The following is a 20,995-nucleotide window of genomic DNA, read 5'->3' as shown; positions in this document are numbered from 1 at the left end:
GGAAGATTATATATGAAGACAGAAGGGAGAAAATGGCCATCTACAAGCCAAGGAGAGAGATCTGGAATAGATCATTCCTCCACACACCTCAAAAGGAACCAGCCCTACTAAAACTTTGATTTTGGACTTCTAGCCTCTTGAATTGTGAGACAATAAATTTCTTTTGTTCAAAGGCAAGGAGTCTGTGGTAGTTTATTATAATACCCTTGCAAACTAATGCACATAGAGTCTCCACGCAAAGGGATATCCTTAATCACAGGATTTTCCATGATCTGAATAAAGATCCTAAGTAGGTGAATATTTTGATCACCATAAAGTCAATCCAGCATATATAACATGTTAGCTATTTCATCTGGAAACTTCCACTTGACTTTTATTTTTTTTAATATATTTTTTTTATTTATTTGAAGGCGAGAGAGAGAGAGAGAGAGAGAGAGAGAGAGAGCGCACAAGCAGGGTGAAGGGCAGAGGGAGAAGCAGACTCCCAGTTTAGTAGGGAGCCCAACACAGGGCTCCATCCTGGAACACTGGAATCATGACGTGAACCCAAGGCAGTTGCTGAGCCAATTGAGCCACGCAGCCACCCTCCACTTGACCTTTAAAGGATCTAAGGCAAATTTCCCTTCTCAAGATTAATCTCAAGATTAAAAAACAAAAACAAACAAACAAAACAACTTATATAAGTTATCTACTCTTTCACGCTACTGTCACCTAGGGAACAAGGTGCTATATGTCTGGATCATGTATAGACATCTATGATTTTCCTTTTTTTTTTTTTTTCATCTATGATTTTCCAATAGTAATTTGTGTGTTCCACATCAACCCGAACATATATTTCCATTTGGCAGCATTCAAAACCAATGAAACTGCTCTAGAGTTAGTTACTCTTAAAATCCATTAAATGATGTTCTTCAAGAAGCTGATAACATTTACTCACACAATAAGACAGCTTTATAATAGTATAAAGTTTCCTGGTTTCTCCTAGCCCCACCACCTGGGATATCTTCTTGTGACAAGAGGTCATAGAGATGCTAGGTGATGTTCCAATTTAATTTCCCCCTTTGATGGGAGCTCTGAAGCTTAGTGGCCATAGTTTGGGCTGATGGAATTCTGAGCTCAGCACAGTGCCAGGATTTGCCCTGATAATGTCCTTTAGTTTCTTGTTTTAGCTATTAGAGATAACAATAATCAAGGCAATATATGTTTAGCTTGTATCTTATTTAACGTTTTCTTATGCGTCTAATGAGCCAACTCCTCAGGAATTGGGTGTGCATTCCTAAAGTCCATTGGTTACTTTTATCTTCATTAACTGACATCAGTGGAGTTATCATCTTATGCCTGACAATGGTGACTTGGTAGCCATCCCGGTATCAAGTTCATCATGCCTACCCTCATCTTCCTTTTTCCGAAACAGTGTTTTTATCTTGTTTCAATGAATCAGTGATGCTTTTTATTTTTTTTTTTCAGTTTTTATCTTTGCTTTATGTTTGATAATTTACAATACTGTGTCTTCAATACCACTAATCTTTTTCTAAAAGGTCTAATCTATAATTAATCTCATTCAGTGTATTTTCCTTCTCAGACATTAGAGATTTTATCTCGTGAATTTCAGTTTGGGGTTTTTTATAACTTCTCTTTGCTAAACATGCTCAGTTTCATCCAACTTCTTGAACATATTGTTCTTATAAAAACTTACATTTATTTTCTAATAATTCTAACATGTCAATTGTTTCTGAATCTATTTCATTTGATTGAAAGAATAAAATAATGGGTCATATTTTCTTGTTTCATTATGCCTAATGATTTCATATTGGATGTAAGCCATTGTAGTTCTTCTTTGTTGATTGCTAAATATTTTTGTATTCATATAAATATTCTTGAACTTTGTACTAGTGTTTACATAAGTCACTTGAGAATTCTGAAGGGAAAATATTGGCTCGCCCCACAAATATTAATGCCCTAATCTCCCTAATCTGTGAATATATTATTTTATACAGCAGAAGGGACTTTGCAAGTGTGATTGAGTTAAGGATCCTGTGATGGTGAGGATGTCCTGGCTTATCTTGGTAGCCCAATATCATGATGATCAGTGTCTTTATAAGAAGGAGGGAGGAAGATCAAATTTCAAATGAGAAGGAGATGTTACTAAGGATGCAGAACCACATATATGTGTACTTGCCAACATTTCAAAACCCTTTGTATAAAGAGATATATTTTATGTGGTATGTGTCTTTCTCTGTCTGCCTTATTTCACTTAGCATTATACCCTCTAGGATTATCCACACTGTTGCAAATGGAAAGACCTCATGTGTGTGTATGTATTCATAGATCTCATTTTCTTTATTCATTTATCTATTGATAGACAATTAAATTGTTTCCATATCTTGACCATTGTAAATAATTCTGCAATGAACATGGGTGTGTATATATTTTTGAATTAGTGTTTTCATTTTCTTTGGATAGATACCCAGCAGTAAAATTGTTGGATCACATGGCAGTTCTATTTTTATATTTTTAAGGAATCTCCATACTGTTTTCTATAGTATCTGCACTAATTTACATTCCCCCCAACAGGACATGAGGGTTCCCTTTTTCTTCACATCCTCATCAACACTTGTTATTTGCTGTCTTTTTAGTAACAGTCATTCCCATAAGTATGAGGTAACATTTTGTAGTTTTGATTTGTATTTCCCTGATGATTAGTGATGTTGAGCATCCTTTTATGTGCCTATTGGCCACCTGTATGTCTTTTTAGGCAGAAGGTCTATTCAGATTCTCTGCCCATTTTTTAATTAGACTATTTTTTGTTTTGTTCTGTAATTGAGAGGTATGAACTCTCTCTATATTTTGGATATTAACTTTTTGCCGGACGTAAGATTTGCAAATATCTTCTGCTCTTCAGTAGGTTTTTTTTTTCTCTTGTTGATGGTTTCCTTCACTGTAAAAAGTTTTGTTTCATTTAGTCCCATCTGTTTCTTTTTGCTTTTGTTTTCTTACCATTGGTGTCAGATTCCTCCCCCCCCCCAAAAAAAAAACATTGCTAAGACCAATGTTAAGGATCTTACCATCTACATTTTCTTCTAAGCGTTATATGGTTTCAGGTCTTGCATTCAAGTTCCTTAATCCATTTTGATTTACTTTTTGTTCATGGTCTAAGAGAGTTGTCTAATTCCATTCTTTTGTATGTATCTATGAAGTTCTCCAAATACCATTAGTTGAAGAGACTCTCTTCTCCCATTGTATATTCTTGCCTCCTTCACCATAAATCAGTACATTATATATGTGTGGATTTATTTCTGAGCTTTCTATTCTGTTCCATTTATCGATGTGTCTGTTTTTATGGCTATACCATATGTGGAATCTAAAAAAATTAAACAAACAAAACAAAACCTAACTGAAAGGTATAGAGAACAGATTAGTGATTGCCAGAGGATAGGGGTTTGGGAAGATATCCAAAATGGGTAAAGGGTATTAAGACAAACTTTTGAGTTAAAAATAATTAAATCATGGGATATAATGTATAGCATGGGGAATGTAGTCAATAATATGATATTAACTTTTTTCTTCTTAAAGATTTATTATTCATTTTAGAGACAGAGAACACATGAGTGGGGGAGGGTCAGAGAGAGAGAGGGAAACAGAAAATCCAGCAGACTCCCCACTAAGCACAAATCCTGTCACAGGGTTCAATCTCACAACCCTGAGATCATGACGCTGAGATTATGACCTGAACCGAAATCAAGAGTCAGATGCTTAACTGATTGAGCCACCCAGGCACCCCAGTATTCTATGAACTTTCTAAGGTGACACACGGTAGCTAGACTAATTGTTGTGACCATTCCACAATGCATACAAATGTTGAATCACTACACTGTACATCTTAAACTAATATAACATTGCATGTCAATTACACATTAACACATTTTTAGAAAGATATAGCAACCAGATTTTTATTTATTTATTTTAAAAATTTTATGTATTTATTTGAGAGAGAGAGATAGTGAGCATGAACAGAGGGAAGGGCAGAGGGAGAGGGTCAAGCAGACTCCCCATCAAGTATGGAACTGGACACCAGGCTCAATCCCAGGACCCTGAGACCATGACCTGAGCTGAAGTCAGATGCTTAAATGACTGAGCCACGCAGGCATTCCACAACCAAATTTTTAAAATGCCCACTTCATGAAGGATACTATATGCATTTCAAAAAGAAGGAAATATTTAAAATTTGTCCCAACATAAGCCCTGCTATGCCTCAAGGTTAACAAAACTCCGAAATTCCAGTAAAGTCAGGATGCAGCCTTGCTAAGGTACTCTCCCTGCAAAAGTGGTTGCCATTCTGAAATTCAAGACTCTTCTGTGTAGTACGGTCCATGGAATCAGGGAAATACATTATTATTTTTTTTCCTTCTCCTTCTCCTTCTCCTTCTCCTTCTCCTTCTCCTTCTCCTTCTCCTTCTCCTTCTCCCTCTCCCTCTCCCTCTCCCTCTCCCTCTCCCTCTCCCTCTCCCTCTCCCTCTCCTCCTTCTCCTTCTCCTTCTCCTTCTCCTTCTCCTTCTCCTTCTCCTTCTCCTTCTTCTTCTTCTTCTTCTTCTTTCTAAGGCCAGTTTAGAGCCGGGAAAAACTGACTGAAAGGAACTATGAGTGGACACACTTTACTACCAATTTTGCAAGGTGCAGCTTTCTGAACTATAGATGTAACACTGCGCCTAATGACTCTAACCATCTTTACTCCAACTCATGATGCTTAGTCCTCCTCTCCTACTCACATTGACCATCTGCCCTGTCTGTATTAGCAGCATCTTCGTGGGATTTGCTAATGTTTCTGGAACTCAATTATTATGAATAACTACATGAGAATATTTTCTGCTTCTTCCTTTTTTCATGAATTGATCATTATTATTTTCAGATATTTTGCTGCCTTTACTGGAGCAGGGTTCAAAAAAACAGCTGACTCTGAACTTGAGGTAGGAAACCAAAGGACTCATGATGTTACTTTGAGGGAAATTTCTTTCTAGTGTCACTTTTACCATTTACCTATTTATTATGTCTTCCTGTGGCAGCCGTGAACAGGCCCTGCTGTGACTGCCTGCTGTGCAGCTTAGATGACTGGCAGCACCAGCTGCTGCCCCTCTAGACCCACAGTGGCATTCACCCTAAGCCTGCATAGTCCCTGGGTTATTCCCAGCCAGTAATTTTGCACAGCTGCAGGACTAGCATTGACTCATTCTGATGGGTCAGAAGACTTGAATAATGGGTAACTTTGGCTCTGGTCTCTGCATTAGCCTAGCTGAAATTTTCAGAATTATGGGGAAATTTGAGACTCTTTCTATCCAATTCTCATACTTTCATCCTTTTCCATTACACATGTCAGACTGCTTTAGAGTATGAAGGCTATCTTACCTACTCCTTCTTTACCCTTTATTCTCCACAGGAGTTTCCTGAAATAGAGCTCCCACAATCCTACCCCCTCATGGCATCTGTTTCTTAGAGGATCCAAACCAAAGCTCTGCTGCACATACCTGTAACAGTGGTAGTGCTATTAAAATTTATATCACTTGTGTAAAATCCACTCTTCTTTTGAAAGGTCAACCATTTAACATGGCTGCCAAATAAAAATAAAGCTTCAAGCTATTGTAATTTAATCAATTAAAACATTTCAGATGTTTTAAACATAAAAATTAGAAAACAGAGAACTTAGTAGGGAAGATAAAATATGTTAGAAAAGAATATAAAGCCAAAACACTAACATAACATTTTATTTATTTTCAACACTTTATCATGTTGTAAATAAGGAAAATGTTATAAAATTGCCATTAATTGGCTGACCCCTGAAATTTGTTATCTACATGCTTTCAAAACTATAGATTGAATAAAAATGGTCAACAATAAGATCAAAATGCCTCCTACACATATTGATTACCTGGGGAATGTGCAGCTACAAATAACACCATGTATTCTAGAGACAAATGCTTCCTACATAAACTGAAGAAGGCAATATCATTTCTGCTTTCTTTCTAAGTCCAATTATACTTTCTCTAAGTTTCAAATATTCCACTTAATTAACCATTTTGTGTTCTGTTTTATAGTTAAGCCCTGCTGGAATCAGATTAAATAAGAGTTGTTTTGCTTTCTTTAATTTCTCCTTTAGAGTTTCCATAAAAATGACATTCCTCTTCTTAATACAATTGCTTTGCAAAATAAGATTAATTTTATTAAGTGTATATTTACTGTTAAAGGAGGCGAGGCTATTACAAAATAAAAATTTATTTTGTAATATTTATGCATTTTCCCTTATAATTCCATTTGCTATACGAAGTGTTATTAGAAAAACAAAAAACTATGACTATGTATGAAGAATGGTTGAAAACATTAAAAATATTCTTTGAAAAAAATAAAAATATTCGTTGATAAATTCAGTTTCCCAAATATTCCTCTAGTCTATGCTTTTGTCCCTGCATTTTTTTGTTTGAAATTTCTTACTTCTCTTATCCTCTCCAACTAATCCTCTGTGGCAGATTTATTTTCTCGATCGCCACAAACCAATTCTCACATTCCATAGGCTGTTCTCACAATGAGATGTCATGCTTCTCCTGTGGAGAGATGGGTCTATTGCATTCCACTAATATCTAGGCAGGCCTGCACCTACAGCTAAAGTATATTTTATAACTTCCCAAAGTCATATCATGAGATGCAATACCATCCACCTGGCTGTCTTGAAATGCTCACTTTTGAATTCTAGCCACCGTGCCGAAGGTTAGGCAGGAAGAGCTTTCAAAAGCCACTTGAGAGAATCATCTTCATGTTGATTCTTCCAATTCCCAATCAAGCTGCTCCAGCTCAGGCCAAAAGAAGCCAAAATGAAGCTTCCCTGCTGAATACTTCCCAAATGGTAAGTTCAAGGTATTAATTATTGATTATTGTTTTTTTTGCTGATAATTGTTAACTTTTGCTTTAAGGTACTGTTTTGAAGTGTCTCTTATGCAGCAATATGAGATGGAGCATCACTGTTTTAATCTGGTTGAGGTTATTGTAACAAAATACCACCGACTGGAATGCCTTATATACATAGAAATTCATTTTGGAGGTGCTTAGGTGGCTCAATCGGTTAAGCATTGGACTCTTGATTGCAGCTCAAGTTATGATTTTGGGGTGGTGGGATCCTGTCCTGCGGGGGGCTCTGTGCTCAGTGGAGAGTCTGCTTAAGGGTTCTTTCTCTCCTCCCTCTGTGCCTCACGCTGCTCGTGTGTGCTCTCTCTCCCTCTCTCAAATAAATAAATCTTAAAAAAAAAAAAAAAGGAATTTATTTCTCACAGATCTGGGGGCAGGATGCCTGTATATCTGGTTCTAGTGAAAGTACTCTTCTAAGTTGCAAATTGCCAGCTTTTTGCTGTGTCCTCACATGGTGAAAGGATCAGAGATCTTTCTGTGACCTCCTTTATAAGGGTACTTAATTCATTCATGAGACTGTATCCTCATGGCTTAATCACATCCCAAAGGCCTCACTTTTTACTATCCTCACATAGGGCGCTCAGTTTTCAACAAGATCAGTGGTGATGGGATACAAATGTTCAAGTTATAGGAATCACTCTTCAATATCCAACTCAAATATTTCCTCTTTTGTGAACATTTTGGTCAAATCTTCCAGGGGCCAGCAAGACATTTCTTCTTTGTATATTAAAACGTTACTTTCACATTATTTTTCACAATACTCATTCATTTGCCTAGCTCTCTTACAATACTAGCATGTCTTCCAAAGTGCATATGATGACTCCCATGGTTTTGCCAATCTAGTGCCTATCTTAGTGCAGGATCAAGGGGATTTGTGAGAATGTATATTAAATGAATAAACCTAAGAATATATAAATGAAGACTGAGATGATTAAAACAATGAATGATTAACTAAATAGTTGTCTGATTTTGAATATATTAATGTATCTGAATGTCAATAGAAATATTTTCATTTGGTTTGCTTACATTTTTTTTTTTTTTATATTTACCTCTGCTTTAATATGTTGCTTTGGCCAATTTTATGCCCTCATATCCTGACTTAATATTAGAGTCTTAGAATTTCTAAATAAATTCTAAATGGCTTTAGTTATTGTCAAATATTTTTTCTAATTAAGAATGAGCATACAGAGGCAATGAGAACTCACCCAGGACTACGTAGTATAAGTAGTGTAAGTAGAAAAACTGGACCAATGATGATTTCTCCTTGCTCTTCGCCAATATAATTCCTTGTGTAAAATTTTATTGCAACACTCATATTTTCTTAGAGAATTTCGGTAATCTGCCTTAGATCACAAAGATAATTGGTGGCAAAATAAAACTATTTATATTTTAAAATTAGTGTTTGAAATCAGAATCTGGTCTAAATATCAAACCAATATCTCATATATTCCAATGCATTGTATATGGTTGTGCTTAATAACTTGTTTTTAACTCAAATCAAGAAAGCTCATCAAAACTTCATAATGCAATATAATTACAATCTCACTTATTTAGGAAATTATAGTACTATTCTCTTTCTCTAACACTGTTTAACTGGTCATAGAAGCACTAGTAAGTCACACAATTTTTCTTATGAATATGGCGTTTCTTTGGTCTATAAGGCTAAATATGTACATCTCCTCAGAGTAGAAGTAAAAAGAGAAGCCATAAGTTTGTTCCCCAAGTTAAATTTAAAGTTTCACCTACATAAACTCATGCCTCATTTTATGACTATAGTATAAATGTTAGGCACAGTACTAAATAACAAGCCTTCTTGTGTCAGTAATGTGTTTTAAATATCTTTTTTAATCTTTTTTTATCTTTTTTAATCTTTTTTTTAAATTTACTTAGCTAAAAATATCTGATGAATTTCATAAATCTACAATTTATTTTCTAAATATATTTTAAAAACTAACTTGAGGCTGGCTTGAGTTGTATGTTCTGAATTTATTTCCCTGCTATGTATTTCACTTTATTGTTTAGCATATGATATTTAGAGAAAAACCTCCAATTTTGTTCTCCTGTATGGCTTTTATGCTCCAAATTACTTTTCATGGCATATAAAATGTCTTGTAACCTTTGCAAGTTTTGCTTGAGCCAAAAATTTATCATTATTCTCCCAGAGAGTATTTTATGCTTACCCTATCAGATTGTTTTAACTGTTGCTCTGTGCACTTTCTATCCTATTAAACATGAATCATGGTCTTCTCTACATAGTGATGACAAAATAATTTTAAACCCATATATTTAAAACATGTTTTGCCTATCATCTTGACCTTAAATGAATTCTAGAATGTTGAAAGCTGCTTTTGTGAAAATATTTGCACAAGCAACCTTGAAACAATGAGAAACATTTATGAAACAAGAAAAAATAGCCGTATGCCTATCACTCCAACAAGAAAAATGATTTTAATTTAGTCTATTCTTTTCTAGTCTTTCTCCATATCCATAACTAAATTTTATATAATGATTAAACTATATTTATTTTGAAGAAGTAAAATAAAATATTTATTGTGAAATTATATTTTATGCAATTGTTGCATAAAATCTTTTCTGTATATTAGTTCAGTAGATTTTAATATAAAAGGAAAACATTTCTTACAAGCCCTGATCTGTGGAATGTCTATGAAAAGCAAAGTGAAATTGAAAACAATATGAAATAACATGAAAATGACAATATACTTTCCTGAGAGAACTGTAGTCATGACCATTTTTGGACATATAACACAATACTGCATGTTATCACAAAAAATAGATACATATAATAACCGAAATCCATCCAGATCTATTTTAAGTTAATTTTCAAAGAATTGAAATTAAATAAAATAAAAATTCAATTTTCAGTCACACTGTTTATATTTCAAGTGCTCATAGTTTAATATGACTAGTGGCTTTCATGTTGGAGAGCCGAGATTATGTAACACTTCCATCGCTGTAAAAAATTCTACTGGATGGAGCTTTCGTTTAATAGAAATCTTGCATAAGCCCCTACCTCTTCTGATAGCAAATTAAGTCAGTAAGTCAATTTCCTTGAATATCAATATTCTGTACATAGCTCTTTTTAACCTTCTAGTTTCCCAATTGAGCCCACAGAAACATTTGCTTGAGTACATTGATCTCCCCACTATTTTAAGAACCAGTCATGTTTACTTCACCATCATTGTACACACATCACTTGCAGTATTTCCCTATTGCAGAATAACTTTTAACTTAATTCATAATTAGGAAAGTAAATTAACTAAACCAAAAACAACAATTCCTTTGCCATGAGGCAAACCACCAAGAAGTTTTAATTATTGAGAGATAGAAAATTATTTTTTTTCCTATCTCCTGATTTCCAAAGGGGAAAATTCTTCCCTTAATTCACATGCCTTCATTCTTTTTACCCCTTTATCCATTACTTTTCTGGAGAAGAGAGTGATTTATGTATCGGTAAATTCGGGGAGGTAGGCATGACTCTCACCTGCCCTAATTCTTCATGGGAATCAGACATGGAAGGGAGCAAGAGAACCAATATTTTCCATTTCCTGGTAAAGCCATCAATATTTTAGTTTGTACAAATCTTTTTCTCATTGGTTAGTTTCAGGCATGGAAACAACAGAATTAGCCAATCAATTATTGCCTACTGAATGTTATCTTTTCTTGGCCTATTCCTAAGAGTAATATTCCATATAATATCAAAGACTGAGGAACCTTTCAAAAATTACCCCGCTAGCTTTTTATAAAAAAGGTATTTTTATAAAAAATCACAAGCATATTAAACTGTCCATGAGGAAATTCAAAGGATCCAGAATAGCTAAGTGCTTCTGAAAAAGTACAAAGCTGGAAATATTGCCAGGTACTGACACAACTATAAAAATATAGTTCAGTGGAACAGAAGAGAGACAAAAAATGGTGCATAAATAAATGCATTAAATGATCTTTTGAAAAAGGTACTGAATTTATTCAATGATGAAATGATAGTCTCTTCGATAAATGACACAGGAAAATGATGGCTATCCATACGGAAAAACAAAACCACAAACCTTAGACCGGTGTTTCATAAAACTTCTTCATTTTCATTTTCCCCTCACAGTAATTTTTTTTTAATTTATTCTTTCCTAATCACTCCTAAAACTGTGAGAAATAAAGACTCTTTTTCTGACTCTGTAACTAAGTAGAAAGCTCAGAGTTTGGTAATATCATGCGATTTGGATGAATTCTATTCCCAAATAAGAATGCTATTTAGTTGCATTCTAAAGTCTCACCAAAAAGAAATCTGAATTTGATAGAGTCTTAAGCAGAAACTCTATCCAGAAATCTGTGTCTCAGGCCAAAGTCCCTCAGCCTTACAACCTGTTTGCTTAAATTATTTTAAGTGTCTGAATCTAGAACACAAACCTTTGATCTCAGGCAATCAAATAAGGTTATTTAATGGAGACTTCTGGGGTTTTAGACTCAAAGCTGCTTGATGCAGCTGCTTGATATATACCTACTGAGAAGAAAATCACTAGCTGGTTATTGAGTGTGGAAAGAGATTGCTATCGAGGAAAGGCATACAATCCTGGGTAAGTAAATAAAAAGTTGAGTGGAGACAGAGTAGTTCAGCAGAGTTTATTAATAAATCAGAAATGCCATCACATATTCAAGGGTATTTCAAAGGGAGAATTAATTTCAGGAGCAGTTCACCACATATACAGTAGTCCCCATTATGCACAGGGGATATGTTCCAAGACCCTCAGTGCATACCTGAAGTCACAGAGAGTACCAAACCCTGAATATACTGTTTTTTCCCCCTATACCTATGATAAGTTTCAATTTATAAACAAGGCACAGTAAGAGAACAATAACTAATAATAAAATAGAATAATAATAATATAGTGTAATAAAAGTTATGTGAATGTGGTTTCTCTCTCTCTCGAAATATCTTCTTGTACCTGTGTTCATCATTCTTGTGACAATCTGCGAAGATAGAATGCCTACGTGATGAGATGAAGTGAGGTGAATGAGGTAGGTATTATATAGCATTGTGTTAGGATACTAATGACCTTCTGACAATATGACAGAAGGAGGATCTTTTGCTCCCAGACATCAGCTGAATGTGTGTAACTGAAACCACACACACACACACACACACACGCAAATGGAATAAGGGAGGACTACTGTATAATATAGACTGACTCACTGCCTGTGTGGTCAATGAAAGAACACTTTGATGGTCAGCCTACTCCCTTTGCTGTAAGGTGTGAACCCTATGAATTTCTCTCAGCCAACCCGAACATGCTACTAGGTTGACTGATAGTAATTCATAAAATGAAAGTTGTGAATTCTGATGAACATAATTATAGATGATAATGAGACTAAATATACACAATGGGTAGAGCTGAAAGTCATGAGTGTACTTAAGAATTTATCTCTGGCCCAAGGAACATATTTGTTTTGGGTTTTTGTTGTTGTTGTTTCGATATTTTTTCAGATTTTATTTTGTATTTATTTGAGAGAGAGAGAGAGAGAGAGCGCACAAGCAGGAGTGGCAGGCAGGGAGAGAGGGAGAAACAGGCTCCCAGTGGATCAGGGAGCCTGATGCAGGGCTTTATTCCAGAACTCTGGGATCATTACCTGGGCCAAAAGCAGACCCTTAATCGAATGAGCCACCCAGGTGCCCCCCAAGGAACATATTTGGATATTGATATACCATTGGACTCCATCTAATGACTTTATGGTATGTTCAGGCAAATGGATCTAGATGGTGTGATGATAAAAGATTCACATACAGGGTACTAAGTTAAAGAAGTCTCTAGGGAAATTTAGAGAAAGAGTGAGGATACTTGTCAATTACATGCCCACCATAAAGACCCTTTGCTGGTTTAGATGAGGACTGGAATGCTAATAACATGCTTCATTCAGATCTCTAAAATTAATGAAGTTGATTCATGAAATGACAAATGTGGGCTTGTTCAATGCTTGTATAGAGAGAGCAAACAACAAGCCTTTATCTTTTCACCAGGTGAAGCCACTAATGTGCAAAGAACTGTACTCAATATCCACAGAAGGAAATATACTTGAAGATGGCCTTGGCAAAATTCTTTCAGGTAATGGTTAATAAGTAGGTGACCTAGGAAGTCTTTACCTAAGAATGTTTTAGCAGATCTCTTTAGATGGTTGTCTTTAAATTGCTTATGGTAAATTAACTTGAATTTATTGGATGCAGCTAGCTGGAGAATGGAATTATACACATAGACTCTCTACCCACATGCTTAATGAAGTATAAAAACTAAGAAGCTCGAAATTAAATGATTTCCTCTTAGCTAATGTGATGCGCACTTAGTCCTCTTACATTGATTGCTCCAAAATCAAAACATGTGCTAGTACAGAAAAAAGATGCATTTCTTTTTCCTTCTTTTCTTTTATTTTTTTTGAATCTACATCTTATTGCTTGAGTGTCTTCCAAAGATTAATGTTGCTATATTTACATTTGATTTTTGCTTATAACCTTTCTTAATAACGATTTAAGTTTGGTGTTGGGTTAAATATACGATTGTGTGAGCCTGCTTTTCAATAAATTCTTAGTGATATTATCTTTTGAACTTTTTTAAAATATTTATTTACTTGTTTGAGAGAGAGAGAGAGAGAGCAAGGAGAGGGATAGAAAGAGAGGGAGAGAGAAAATCCTGAGGCAGACTCCTCATTTAGTGCAGAGCCTGATTTGGGGCTCTATTCCAGGACCCTGAGATCATGACTTGAGCTAAAATCAAGACTTGGCCACTTAACGGACTGAGCCACCCAGGTGCCCCCTTTTGAACTTCTTATTTAAAGCACCCAAAACTTACTTAAAAACAAGTATTTCAGATTTTTCTCCCACATTATTCAACATACAAATGGCTTTAAGTCTGTGATCCATTTTGAATTAGCTATTGTGAAAGGTATAAAGTCTGTGAGATCTGTGTTTATATTTTCTTTCTTATTTTGCATACCACTTGTTCAAGAATCATTTGTTGAAGATCTTTTCTCCATTAAAATTGCCATTGTGTCTTAGTCAAGTTGAGGTAACTTATCTCATGAACATATTATGTGAACTTACAAATAAAGAGCAGTTAGGTAAAGCTGATTAATGTCATCCAAATATATTTAATATCTTGTTCTACTTCTTCTATCAATTCCCAGGGTATAGTTGTTGAAATTTCAAATACGATCTTGGATTTGTCTGTTTCTTGACTTTTAATTTTTCCTATATTTTTGAGGGCCTATCATTATTTGTTTTTTTTTTTTTTTTAATTTTTATTTATTTATGATAGTCACAGAGAGAGAGAGAGAGAGAGAGAGAGAGAGAGAGGCAGAGACACAGGCAGAGGGAGAAGCAGGCTCCATGCAACGGGAGCCCGATGTGGGATTCGATCCCGGGTCTCCAGGATCGCGCCCTGGGCCAAAGGCAGGCGCCAAACCGCTGCGCCACCCAGGGATCCCCGCCTATCATTATTTGAATGCATTTTCATGATTGCTATACATATGTTTTCGATCAATTGGCCTTTATCACTAAGAAATATACACATCTTTAACTCTGGGACTTTGAATATTTTAATAAAGCCATGGCAGCTATCCTATGTTCATTCTCTGTATGGTACATTTGTTTTTCACCCTTTTGCTTTCAATTTTTGTGTGTCTTTATGTTTAAGGAGAGTTATTTTTATAAGCAGTGTGCAATTGATATATTTTTAAAAATCAAGTTTAATGATATTTATCATTCATCTGTTTGCAGCTTGTCCCATCTTTTCTTTTTGTCTACTATTCTTTCTTTCCTGATTCTTTTTGGATTAATTGGTATTTTGCGTTTTTTAGCTACATAACTCTACGCACTTATTTGCCTTTTCTCTAGATACAATTGCATCTTTAAAGTATCTATTTATGCTAAAAAATATTATGTCACATAAACCACAACTAAGCATTCCAGCATTAATTACACTTATTCTCTTTTGGCATATTTGCTCTTGTTGGTATATATTTCATTCATGTATATATATATATATATATATATATATATATATATATATAATAGACCTTGTATATATACATTCATTATTTTAACTGAAAAGAAGCAACATTATTTAACAAAATTAAATATGATTTAAAAATATTTTATGTTTACCTACTTCTTTATTCTTTCTGGTGCTCTTAATTCTTTTCTGTAGATTCAGGCTTCTATTCTTGGTATAAATTTCCATTAACCTGAAGTGCTCCCTTTATTTTTTCTTGTAGTTTGATTTTTCTGACATCAATTTCATTCTGATTTTGTTTATCTAAACATGTTTTTATTTTATATTTTTAAAACATTTTTACTAACTATGGAATTCTAGTTTGCCGTTTTTAAATTTATTTCAGCACTTTAAAGATATGTTTTATCATCTTCTGGCCTTGTTTATTTTCTTAGGGGAATCAGCTGACATTTTTCATGTTCCCTACTACAAAATGTATGTCTTTTCTCATGCTGCTTTTAACTTTTGTTTTTAAATGTGTGTGTGTGTTTACCAGCTTTATTTTAATTAAAGTGGAACCTAAAAAGAAATGGAACAAATCAGAATTGCTTAGAAGTTAATAGCATAATTTGATCACTATGAGAGAGAGAATGTGTGTGTGTGTGTGTGTGTGTGTGTGTTGTGAGAGAGAGAGAGTGAGGTGAGAACACTTGTATTATGGGAGTGGTTGATGAAAAGGAGAAATAACAGCAACCATCTTGAAGATGGAGACTTGACTGATTTATATAGAAATTAATACAACACGTAACTTAGAATATAACTTAGTAATGCAACAGAACTCCATATTCAATCTATTTTAAGAGCTTGGTTTGAGTATTTCCACCTTGCATAACTGCATTTTCAGTAGACTTATCCATTACATTTAAAATTCTTTCTTTAATAGAAATGTTACCGACATGAATTTAATATCAACAAATTGCTGAAATTGTTTCTCATACTGAATGAGTGTTGGAGAAAGCAAATGTGAAAGGTTTTGGTGTCAGTTACAACAGGTAATTTGATATCAAATTCAGAGTGCAAAACATTTTTATACACTACTCAAGAAATCCCACAAAGAAAATAACAAATGAACATAAGTTTTATCTTGCCTAACTCCTACTATTGTATTTAGGCTTAATTTTAGAAAATTTATTTTTTCCAAGATTGGAAGCTGTTTTTTCTAAATATATATGTGAATTTTACCTTTAGAATGCAATAGGGTTTCAACACAAGTATTCTAAAATATGATTGATGTTAACTATAATTATTACAGTTCTGTGTGCTAATTAAAAATAAATAGTAAATAGGTCATGTAAAAATAATGTGCATTATCTTTAAAATAAAAATTGCATTTGTTATCTCTTTTGTTCATTTATTTAAAAGTCTTCTCATTTAAGAAATGAATTTAGGGGTGCCTGGGTGGCTCAGTGGTTGAGGGTCTGTCTTTGGCTCAGGGCCTGATCCCAGGGTCCTGTTATCGAGTCCCACATGGGGCTCCTTGTGGGGAGCCCAAGGTGGGACTCAATTCCGGAATTCCAGGATCACGCCCTGGCCTGAAGGCAGGCGCTCAACCCCTGAGCCACCCAGGCATCCCTTGAATCTATAATCTTAACTTTAAAAGTATAATATCTTGCTTTTAAAATACTGAAGATATCTTTACTTCATCTTGTTTTCTCTTAATCCACTTAAATCTAAAATTTCCTCTGTTATATATGTATAATTCCTTGTTGTTTATTTGATGGAGGCTTTGAGTCAACAGAAAATCCTTTTGAGTGTATTATTGAAATTTCTTCCTGATTTGGGAAACTGTAGGTGTAACAGTGACTGTCAGATCAATGATGTAAGGTCATTTATCAGAGCATTTAACAAATAATTATTGCATAACCACTATGAACTGGACTTAGTAGTTGTCATTTAAGAGGTTACCTTTACCACTATATTCATTCTTTCATTCAACAAATTTCAAGAACCCTCTATGTGAGGAACTGTCTTAAGGACTTGGTTTATCAGTACAGGAGTGAACAAGCTAGACAATTTCTGTCTTTATGGAGGAAATTTGAGTAACATAGATAGGTAGATATATAGATAGATTGGATAAATAGATGATAGATGAATAGATAGATAGATAGATAGATAGATAGATAGATAGATAGATAAACTAGATAGGTAAAAATAGTGAAGATCTATGAATAAAAATTAAGCCGGCCAAGGATGGGAAAGGGACCGTATATTTACTTAGATGGGGACATCAGGAAAGGTTTTTCAAAGGAGCTTCAGACATTTGGATATTTGGACTAAAAACTGTAAAGAGAAGCATAGAACTCTTTGAGGAAGAGCATGGAGATAAATAGACCAAAAAGCATAGAAGTCTGAGATGGGTATTGAGTAGACTGCATAGAGAGACTAGAAACTTGTAGAGAAAGTAGAAAGTGGTATCCAACATCATGTAATCTCATTCTTTGTCCTCAACTCAATCTCCAAAATCAAAACAGAATTTTTCTCCTTAAAGCTATAAAAACCCCCAGAATTCTATTCTCAGTGACTGTTTTCTTTATTTAAGTGGGGCTACTTCCAATGTGTTCTCACATGTGTGGAGAGAATTATCAACCATAGAAAGTGAGAGTGTTGGCTAGTAGCTTTGATTTAGCCGAACTATGCTCTACCTTGTGGAATACCAGCTTTATTCCTGTTCAACCTCATGTACTTTAGTTAGAAGAATGTAAACATTCTATAACTTCTGCTTCATTATCATATATTTTGCTGCTAATATTCTTGAAGTTTACTAATTATATTGACTTAAGATATTCTATTGCTAATAATCTAACAGAATATCTCCACATATACACAGCCACATAATTATACCTGTATAATTCATGTAGATTTCTAGAACAATGCTATAATCCAGGTGTTGATTTAGGCTAGTCTTTTAAAAGAGATCAGTTTAAGGTTCAAGCTGATCAGAAAGGAAGAATACAGGAGCTTAATTTGGGGGACTGAGAATAGTATTTATATAAGTATGCAGTAATTGAGATTACACAAAAGCTAGTACAAATATTATTTATAATGCCAGAAAAGGGCCATTCTTTCCATGGCCTTCCTGATTTAGGACAAACAAAAGTCATCAGCTGGTTTTATCAAGTAAGACAGAATTTTACATGCCCTAGCATTGAAGCAGGGAGCTAGGGACTCATGGGAGCTCCTGCAGCCCTGTCACTTTTATTTCATTCCTTTCAACACATATTTATTGATCTCCCATTCTGTGCTGAAGAACTTGAGTCAGTCAACATATTCAAGTTTCAGGTTAGCATGCATTAAGTCTTCTTACTAGTTCTCTGTAGTCAGTATTCCTATTAGCTAACCAGGGTTTTTTTTTTTGTTTTTTTTTGTTAATTTTTATTTTATTATTATTATTTTTGAATTTTCTGTGGAGAATGATGGATCATTAGCTAGATATTTGATTCATTTTCCCCAGGGTATCTAAGTTCCAAAGTTTTACATTAACTATTTTAACATGGGATGGTATATTTTTAAGTGTACAGCTAAAGGCTTCATCATTAAATTTAAATGGTTGCAAAAATTTATGACTTTATTATTAATATTGACACAAAAATCCTGTATCTCATTATTTTATATGTGTTAATGAAATCTAAAGATCACAATGATTTCCATAATTATATATATATTTTTCTAAAAATTGTATTTGTTTATTCATGAGAGACGCAAAGAGAGAGGCAGAGACATAGGCAGAGGGAGAAGGCTCGATCTCAGGACCCTGCAATCACAACCTTAGCTAAAGACAGATGCTCAACCATTGAGCCACCTAGGTGCCCCCATAATTATATCTTTTTTAAAAGTTTGAATAACTGATACCCTCTGTAACAGTTGTAGATTTTCTTTTTTTCTTCTGAATTTATAATGTCTATTTTACTTTCCCCAAATACTAATGCAAAAAAATATTTTAGTTCAAATTTAAATATTTCAGTAAATTTAAAAAAATTAATTTAAATTCCAGTTAGTTAACATACATCGTGATATTAGTTTCAGGTATTAATATAGTGATTCAAACTTCCATACAACACCAATGCTCATCAAAACAAATGCCCTCCTTAATCCCCATCACCTATTTCACCCATTCCTCCCCCTTAACTCCCCACCCATATCCCCTTTGGTAACCATCAGTTTGTTCTCTATAGTTAAGAGTGTGTTTCTTGGTTTGCCTGTCTCTCTCCCTTTTTTTCCTTTTTCTCATTTTTTGTTTAAGTTTTTATTTAAATTCTAAAATAAAATTATAGTGTAATTTCGGTAATATTGGTTTCAGGAGCAGAATTTAGTGATTCATCACTTACATACAACACCCAGTGCTCATCACCAGTGCCTTCCTTTATACCCATCACTCATTTAGCCCATCCCCTGTCCAGCTCCCTTCCAGCAAGCCTCAGTTTGTTCTCTATTGTTAAGAGTCTTTTATGGTTTGCCTACTTTTCTTTATTTTCCTTCCCTTATGTTCATCTGTTTTGTTTCTTAAAGTCTGCATGAATGATATATTTGTCTTTTTCTGAGCGACTTATTTAACATAGCATAATTAGTTTTTAAAATTCCAATGACTAGATTGTTTTATGTGTAACATTCTCTTAGTTACCTTACAAGATAATATTAATATATAGGTGATAAATAGTATTATATTACAGAAGTTATAAAGTGTATTAAATTTAAAATGGTAACTAAATTATAATTATAATTTTTAAAAATTCTCTTAGAGTTACCTTTTCTAGATAGCTAAATATAAATATATAGGAAAATAAAATTGGACAATGAATTGACCATATAAAATTGAAAGAAAATATTTTAGCATTTTGTTGTGGGCTGTGAAAAAGCTGTTAATTTATAGCTAATTTAAAATTTAAAACACTTAAGAAAAATTGTGTTATAAAGGAATAATAGATAGCTATATGGACATTTGAGAATTATTATATATGAAAGAGTGATTTTATTTCATACTTGAAAACTAAGTTCTGAGTTACATATTTGACAAAATTTAATAACACATCAATATCTGAAAGTAACCAATTAAAGCTAATTAAATGAGGTTGCTTTCTTAAATTTTAAGCTATTGTATCTTGAGTTGAATTTGATAACACTTGTACTACCCATATACATAAAAAGATATTCTATTCTTGAAAGTGTAATTTAAATGGCATTATGAAAATTACCAACAAAAATAAAGAGAAATATTGGGTTACTGGTAAATGAAGGAATTGCAAACTTTGAACTAACAGTATTTTAAAATGCATTGTTTATAGAGAAATCACCAAGTTAAGTTAAGCTAAACCTAATAACCACATGGTAAGAATGGATAAATGTTCCTGGAAGTAGCTGATACATGACAGGGAATAACATGCTTATTTCAAAGTTAAAAATGATATATTTGAGATAGTCAATAATGTTAAAGAAACATTCCATATGTTATGATCTATCTACATAGAGGTTTAAAAAGTCCCACTAAAGCCAAAATGGAGCCCGGGCATCTATTTCTTTTCTTTTATTGCAAACATGGAATATTTTTACTGTATTAAAGTTAGTAAATACAAGAGTACTATTTAACATCTTGTAACAATACATGGCCACTCTAATACCACCTGTGGTAAAGGGAAATTTTTTTTTTAAATATAAGATTTTTTTAAAAGTAAGTTCCTTGCTTAATTTGAGCTTGAACTCACAAGAGTTGAGTGTTGTACTTACTGAGCCAGCCAGGCCCGCCTTAATGTAAGCATGGCCAGGAAAATAAGTAAAATGATGATATATTCCTTAGTTGTTTTGATAACAAAATAATTGATGTTAAATGGAATTTTAAAAACAATCTTATTCAAACTTTTGAGAATTATCTAATATAAGTCCTCCCATATAAAACCATATAGAGGCCACCTTTTCCCCCAGGTGTTACCAAGATGATTTTCAGCCAATCTGCCACTGTCTTTATTGACAAGCTGGTGTCAAATAAGCATAAACACTTGAGTTGCCAA

The sequence above is a fragment of the Canis lupus genome, chromosome 13 (genome assembly GCF_011100685.1).
Source record: "Canis lupus familiaris isolate Mischka breed German Shepherd chromosome 13, alternate assembly UU_Cfam_GSD_1.0, whole genome shotgun sequence".
Lineage (NCBI taxonomy): Eukaryota > Metazoa > Chordata > Mammalia > Carnivora > Canidae > Canis > Canis lupus.
Note: the sequence above shows the minus strand (reverse complement) of the source record.